Raw genomic sequence first — 8,649 nt, 5'->3', positions numbered from 1 at the left:
TATCATTGTTTTTATTATGTATCAGTTAAGTAAATAAATAAAAATATTTTTCAATACTTTTTGGTTTCATTTTATATCACCTTTACCACCCTTTACTCAGTTCCATAATAGTGATATAGATGAAACGATGATTCAAGATCGCTCGGCAAAAGTGGAGAGGGTATGCGCCTAAGAGCAATAAACCTATTATTGCTCTGAGGTATGCGCAGTGTTCAATTTTAAGGTCTCTATGAAGACGTGCGGAGTGAGGGGGGTGGGTGTGCGCCGACGGCGACTCGTTATTGGTAGGTTAGTCGTTCGTCTATTCCCGCGCTTTTTTCACGCGTCTCGACGTGCCTCTTGAGTACTGTTGCGCACAGCTTGTATTATCGCGACTAATACGTAGAAGAAAAAATAAAAATGGTTAAAAATAAAATTTTAAAACGGCAAGCTAGAAAGATGGTGTAATAAATATAATAACTGTTTACTTTTGTTTTTTAATTTTTCTTAATTTACCTACTTGCAAGATAAATTACTAGTAAAAACTAGTGTTATCAACTTATCATAAACTAGCTTTTACCCGCGGCTTCGCCCGCTTTTATTAGCGTCCGTCTCCAGGGTCCCAACTTTATCTGTAACAAAATTCATCAAAATCGGTTTTGCCATTTAGGCGTGAAGATATAACAGACAAACAAACTCACTTTCACTTTTATAATATTAGTAGATATGTTAAGTTACTAAAGTTCAAAAATACGAAATAAAGGCCGTGTACGCGGTCCGTGCGCTGTTTGGCTCAAATATGTGATTTTTCAAACTAGATTGTCCATCAACCACTTATCTTACAAACATATGAATTTCTAATAATTTTAGGAAAATTTATTGTCTATATAGTTAGTTAAGAGTTTTTTTCAATTAATACAGTATTTGTGAATACCATCAATATAACTAAGCCGATGATTACTTGATTTCACTTTTAGTGTCAATTTCGAAGCTAAAAATATCTGAAATTGCTGACAGATCTAACACACAATTTTTTTTAACTAACTGCAAAAATCCTTATTAAAATAGTTAGTTAAAAGATTTTTTTATTTTGGACTCCTAACTTACGAAATTAAAATCCGAACAATGTGAATTTTTTTAGAAATTATAGTCGACAAAATGATTATTTTCACCAAGATATTTGACTTAGTTGAATATAATTTATACATATTGCAATAAAAGAACGTCTTACTTATAAGATAAAATTTAAAAAATCAACTAAGGTACCTCTATTATTTTTCTACAATTTTTTTTAAAGTACTATAAAACACTGCGCGCGACCCGATTAAAATCAGTCGGCAGCGAGCCTTTCCAGAGAGAGGACATGTTGCTCGGCGCTTTCCTGTGGACCTATGCTGTTCATAGTAAAAGGATAGCGCAAGCCGCGATCTATCGTAATAGATCGCGGAGATTTTGACTTGCGTTAAATTGAATAAGCCCTCTTAATAACACGCTAAGAATTTCCGTGCACGATTGTATGTACATGCGCAGACTGCCCCCACTACTTTCCTCGACCGATCTAGAATCAACGCGCCATCTGTATCTTTAAACATATACTAGCTTTCGCAGCAGATGTTGTTCTGCCCATAGTAGCCCATAGGGCAATAGCCCCCTTTTCGTATTTTCTCTCCGTATGAAACTTCCTTGTGCCTTAACAAAAATAATCAGAAAAATATAGGCGAATTGCTCGAACCGTTCTCGAGATTAAAGCTTGCGTTTTACATTTGGCGATTCATTTTTATAAAAGATGAGGCACTAGTAGTAAAAGCTGTTGTAAATTGTGATTCAAAAACATTAAATTAAAAAAAACCTCGACCCAATTTTCTTTACTCGGCCATCTTGATTTTGAAAGACGGCGAGGATTTGAGATAGTATTAGTATTTTACTTTCGATACTACTGACCCGTTCGGGAGCTATTATGCCTCAGACAGACACGTAAAAGTTAAAACTTATACTTACACTACTCTCTTTTTGCGTTGGGGGGATAAAAATCATGTACATAATGACGCTAGTTAAGAGATTCCATGAATGGACTAAACAAGGCTTTTACATACATTTCAAAGAATTAAAGTCACCATATTGTGTAAAAATGTTTTTGGTGATAAGTGGCGAATACAGTAGGTAGAGTCGAACCATTCTTAAAATGAACGCCCCTACAATGCAAAAATGCCTTTCCCCTCACAAGCAAAGCTTGTGCACAGACACAACACACGCATTCCTTTTTTTTTATTTTTTTTGGAAAACTATTTTTTCGGACTGGCCCGATAAGTTGATCAACTTGTGTTTACATAAAAATCGTCGAACGCACACAAGTAACAGGTTGATATAAATATTTGTACACATTCACATTATTTGTTTTGGTGGAGGGCGCTCATTTTAGGAAAGGTCTCTACGATACATTGGAGTGAAGCGCCATGGATTTTTAGCACACACACATACGAAATTGATATTTCTCAACATAGAGCTTATTTTAAATGATTGTTTAATTAGCACAACAAATATATGTGTAACTTAGTAGGGCAAGTATGAAACAGTCTTGTTTTTTAAATATTTGTATATATTTCTATACTTATGGTAGTAGTGGTAGTAGCTAAAGTTTATTTGTTTGAAAGCGCTAATCTCAGAAACTACTGGATCGATCTTAAAAATTCAGCGTTGGATTTATTCGTGGTCCCAGAGTGCCTTTTGCCTATAATATGTTACTGACAATATAACAGACTTATTTTCCATTAGAACTCTCAACGGAGTGTGCGTCAGGATTGCTCCGCCAAGTTATCAAATCAGAAAATGGTTTCAGCCAAAAATTTGTCAATATTTGTCAAAATCGAAAGAAACAAACCCCGTATTTGTCAAAGCAGAAATAAAGAAGTTATAAGCGTTTTAAGTTGGCCGCGCAATCCTGACGTCAAGGACTGCGCGGCCACGGAGATCTCAGCAACTACTTGGGATAGAGAAATAATTCCTTTTGTCAACTCAAGTCTGTATTTGTCAAGATTTGTCGAAAAATGAATCAAAGCTCTATATCAATATTATAATTAAATATTCGCCTTGAAAGTCATGGCCGCGCAGTCCTTGATTTGCTATTTTGTTTTTAGTATTTTTTTATTAAAATTGAAGACTTCATATAGTATAGGAGTTAAAAGGAGAAAGGTCTTAATTTGTCGAAACTGACAAAAGCTTTAAAATACGACTAAAGTGTAATTAAACAGACGAAATCAATTTAAAACACAAAACTCGTGGCCGCGCAGTCCTGACGTTACTTTAAACCATGATATCTCAATAACTATAGTAGCTAGGATTTTGCTGTAGACGTCCATATAATCCTTATATTAACCCCATTAAAATGACATATCCTTTTACCCCCAACACTGTTTGGGACGCGAGTAATCTCAAGAATTATGTTACCCCATACAATGTTCTAGTAGAGTGACCATAATGTCGATTTGTTTTTAATCTTTGTCAAACTGGCTATGACAGCACAGTTCAAGGGCATTCTGTTCTGTTAGTCAAAAACTTAAATAAAATACTAAATAAGACGAAATAAAAAACTTGTTTAATATTTGAATATTTTTATTCATTGCACAAATATAAAGATTTCAAAAATCAACAAAATCATTATTCTTCAACTTTAAATGTTTTTCATCGGCTCTTACACCTCTACTAAAACATAAGTTAAAAAATGGATATATACAGAATCGTTTGTACTCTCTTCTAATTTACTCTTGTTATCGTCGTAACAAAGCATTCCGCTATTTCTTATAATATGACACTTATAATGCCCTATTGTTCCAAGTATTGGAGGAACATATTCTACGGCACCTAATAATTTATAAATGTTTTGTTTAATTATTATACTTTTAGGTACCTCATGTAAAAACACCATTTGCGTGCCATTTAAATCGAATGTTCAATTTTTGACAAGGTATAATGAAATAGAACTACTTCATTGCATTTTCTGCATTGCTTGTTTTCCCAATCATGAATAATAATAGAATCTTCCAAGTTACTGATGGTGAAAATATTAATTATATCTAAATTTAACGGTATAAACACATGTTTTCTTCTTGATGGGGTAGAATTTATGCATGCACTATTTGAACAGTTACTTACAGAAGAAGCACTAAAAATAATATCATTTAAGACGTGCTCATAAATAAATGCAGCGTTACATTCACAATCATAATGATTGTTTTTCAAATGTATCGAATCAATTCTTATTCTTAATTTGTTTGCTTCTTCACTGTTATTATCAGAGTTACAGAGGATTTGTAAAAACGCTGATATATCCCTATTTCTGCAATTATTGTCAAATAAATCGCGTATGCATGAATACTCTTTAAATCCGTGGGCCAATAAAAAAAATACGGAATCAAATGCACAAGTGTTTGTTAATTTAATATTTTTTTCAGATATATCTTGTACAGTAAAATTACTATTTTTTAAAAACATTATATTTACAGGTTTATTTGCAGAATCATCTTTAGGAACACCTTCGCCTCTCCAGTTTTCAACATACGTAGGAATTACTGAGAATACCGAATCATTTAAAAACGTTTTGGTTACACTAGGTTTTTCTTTTTTGCAGCATTTGTTTTCAAATGGTAACATTTTTCGCTTCCTAGTCTTACCTCGTTTTCTTTTAATGTTTTTCTCCTTTTTGTCTACAATGTCGGCGAAATTATTTAAACAATTTAAAGCAATTTTTATTTCACCTAATAAATAATCATAATGCATATTTAAATATTCATCAATGTTATATTTCTTCGACCTTGTTGTGAATAACAAATTTTTCATAGTTTTAAAATAGCTCTCTATAGCTGAAGATGTTGGTACTTTGTTTTGTGATTTATATAATGGGCACATAATATTACTCCAGAGGGGTAACTTTAGGAGTAACCGTTTGAGCATTGTTATTAAATGAGGCATGTAGAAAGAGTTTTGTGATTCTGACGAACTTTTTGTTTTATCTAGGCTTTTTTCCCTCTCAACAATTTCATCAAACCATGAGAGCAAACCGTCATCATCGTCGAGGATTATGTTTTCGTGAATATTTTCCTTCTCATCGGTGTCTTCATTAGGTTCCGTATATGTAGTATTACCTAAGGTGCAACTTATTTTCTGAATATAAACAGAAACAGGGTTTTCTGGGTTATCGTATTCGGTTAAAATTGAAAGAATAAAGTAAAGTTGAAGAATAATGATTTTGTTGATTTTTGAAATCTTTATATTTGTGCAATGAATAAAAATATTCAAATATTAAACAAGTTTTTTATTTCGTCTTATTTAGTATTTTATTTAAGTTTTTGACTAACAGAACAGAATGCCCTTGAACTGTGCTGTCATAGCCAGTTTGACAAAGATTAAAAACAAATCGACATTATGGTCACTCTACTAGAACATTGTATGGGGTAACATAATTCTTGAGATTACTCGCGTCCCAAACAGTGTTGAGGGTAAAAGGATATGTCATTTTAATGGGGTTAATATAAGGATTATATGGACGTCTACAGCAAAATCCTAGCTACTATAGTTATTGAGATATCATGGTTTAAAGTAACGTCAGGACTGCGCGGCCACGAGTTTTGTGTTTTAAATTGATTTCGTCTGTTTAATTACACTTTAGTCGTATTTTAAAGCTTTTGTCAGTTTCGACAAATTAAGACCTTTCTCCTTTTAACTCCTATACTATATGAAGTCTTCAATTTTAATAAAAAAATACTAAAAACAAAATAGCAAATCAAGGACTGCGCGGCCATGACTTTCAAGGCGAATATTTAATTATAATATTGATATAGAGCTTTGATTCATTTTTCGACAAATCTTGACAAATACAGACTTGAGTTGACAAAAGGAATTATTTCTCTATCCCAAGTAGTTGCTGAGATCTCCGTGGCCGCGCAGTCCTTGACGTCAGGATTGCGCGGCCAACTTAAAACGCTTATAACTTCTTTATTTCTGCTTTGACAAATACGGGGTTTGTTTCTTTCGATTTTGACAAATATTGACAAATTTTTGGCTGAAACCATTTTCTGATTTGATAACTTGGCGGAGCAATCCTGACGCACACCTCAACGGAAGCTATTGAATTCGGTTCAACTATTTCGTAGTTTTTATTGCTATCGACTTTTCATCTACTCTCATATACCTACGTACATTTAGTAAATAGGAAGTTGTTCGTTTCTTAAAACAACAACCAATTTTATTTATATGTAGGTTGTATGTAGATTGTAGTGTAGGTTTTTGCAAATGAAATGCATTTTATATAGGGTACACAATAAAACACAAAATATTCTATAAACAAATTCTCCATTTTATTATTTTACCGATTAAAAAAACTAAAAACTACTAATATTTAGTAAAAAAAAATCTATATAACTCGAATCGCTCGTACACGAAAAAAAAAGGTAATTTAAAAAAAATATCAAACATTCGCCAAAATATATAACTTAAAACGATTTACAATTGGCAGTTGATCATTTATTTACATTAAAATACAATTTATTCAACAAGTTCCATTTAAATTACATCAACCAATATATACGACGACACCGCCGCCATTTTGAATTACAAAATTAACAACCAATTAGAAAAAAGCTAACGCGTTCCAATTTCAAATCGACCACAAGATGGCGTTTTAGAAACAACATGCAAAATCAATATCTTTAAAAATATATGTATCCGTATCGTATAATTCCAGTATTTTACATTTTTCTCATTAAAAACGCCATTTTGCGATCGAAATTACAATTTAATCTTTATAAATACTTATCCGGTGTCTATATTTCATCCATCTATAAGGATATGTTGCCTAGCAACAGTTCGTTTGTGAAATACCCTCTTTTTCGACAAAACAAAAATGTTGAAAACATCAAGAAAAAAAACTTTAGATAAAATATAGATATCGGAGAATAGTCAATAACCACTTTTTAAATAAATACCAAGTGGATATATAACTGTAAAATACCTTAAAATCCAGTGCAGATTATTAATTAATATACATTCATTTTAAATATATTCTATATTAATTAATTTTAACTCTAAACGCGTGTAAAAACTCTATACGTGTGATGAAAATGAAATCGCAATTTTTTTAATTTCCTTGCAACTAAATTACAATTTAAACTTACTCATTACTGGATTTTCGATATTTCAATGTGAAATGAGCCTTAAAAAATCGGAACGCAAATCCTACGGCAGATACAAGCGAATAATCGAGCTATTAAAATAATCGAATATATATAAACCATATACATTCATCAAATCGACTACATCTAAAACCAAAGTCACATTACATTAAAACAAATATAATAATGTGATTTTGACGATGGACTGACGTTTTCTCTATAACATATTAAACAAATAATAATTACCTTAAAAATCTTAAAAATATCGATTTTCCGTTTATTTAATTAATTAAAAAAAAACATCGATCACAGTCTGAAAAAGTCGAAAATGTCAATCCACCTTTAAGAATTTTCAATGGACAGTTAACATATAATGCCATATTCAAAAATTCCACGGTATTTTTATACTAAGACCCCTAAAAATTGGTTATATTAAAAAAAGCGAAATTCCTATATATTCCTTTAAAATTAACTCTAGGGGGGGATAAAAATTAATATTCTTAATATGTACATAAATAATGAATGGGTTAAAATATATTATTATATACCATTCAGTGTGGTGTTGCCAAATAGCAAAAAGTCCCGATTTTTTTATTTGACGTTACAAAAATAGTAGGCCCAAGCGATATATTATATACGCACTTGGCAACACCTAGTGTAAATTGCCATTATTAAAAAGCGTAAGGCCGTGGACAAACTATTGTGGACACACTTTGAATGTTAAAAAAAAAAGAGTGTGTACTTATGTACACGCGTTAGAAGTTATACTTCTTTGGCGTATGGAACAAATACTAGAATATACAACTTGAACATAGTTATCAATTTTCATACCACCTAGAACTAACTTCATGCTGTTAAATTTAGGTGTCGGCGCGCATCGTAACAATTCACTCTCATCATTTTTCTCCATCGCGCCAAAAGAAGTATAACTACAAAAGTTCTTTTTATCTGATAATAATTATATATTGTAATTCTGGGAGATTTGTGATTATGATAAATTTATTGATTTGCTAGAATACAGTTTATTTTTTCTACTTCGTTTTCATTTTCCTAGTTTTTCTTAGAGCTAGCGCGCAAGAGCAACTTTTGTCTCGTTCACTATTTAGTCTCTCCCATCAACTGTATGGGGAGTTGCGTCGCTACGTGCGCGCACTTTCTTACTAGCCCATGGAGTTGATGCGAGTGACTAAATAGTGAAGGAGACAAAAGTTGCTCTTGCGCGCTAGATTAGCTTAGATGGAAATCTTAAGTTGCAAGCTAGATAAAATGGGATTCTAAATATGGAATAACGGAATATGAAATTAAACCTTAGCGGTCTTACCACAAAACAATGTAAACACAGTCTAACTTTAAACCAGGGATCTGTCACTTTAATAGTTGTCTATGTGAAATACGACAAAACCAGATTAAAGAGAACCCGCGCTTAAAGTTAAACCCTGTCTAAAGTTTTTTGTGGTAAGACAGTAAAATATTCAGCATAACCCTGACATTTTCAGAGTTTTCTTTG

This window comes from Colias croceus, chromosome 29, assembly GCF_905220415.1.
Source record: "Colias croceus chromosome 29, ilColCroc2.1".
In the NCBI taxonomy this organism is placed as follows: Eukaryota; Metazoa; Arthropoda; class Insecta; order Lepidoptera; family Pieridae; genus Colias; species Colias croceus.
This window is presented reverse-complemented; position numbering follows the sequence as displayed.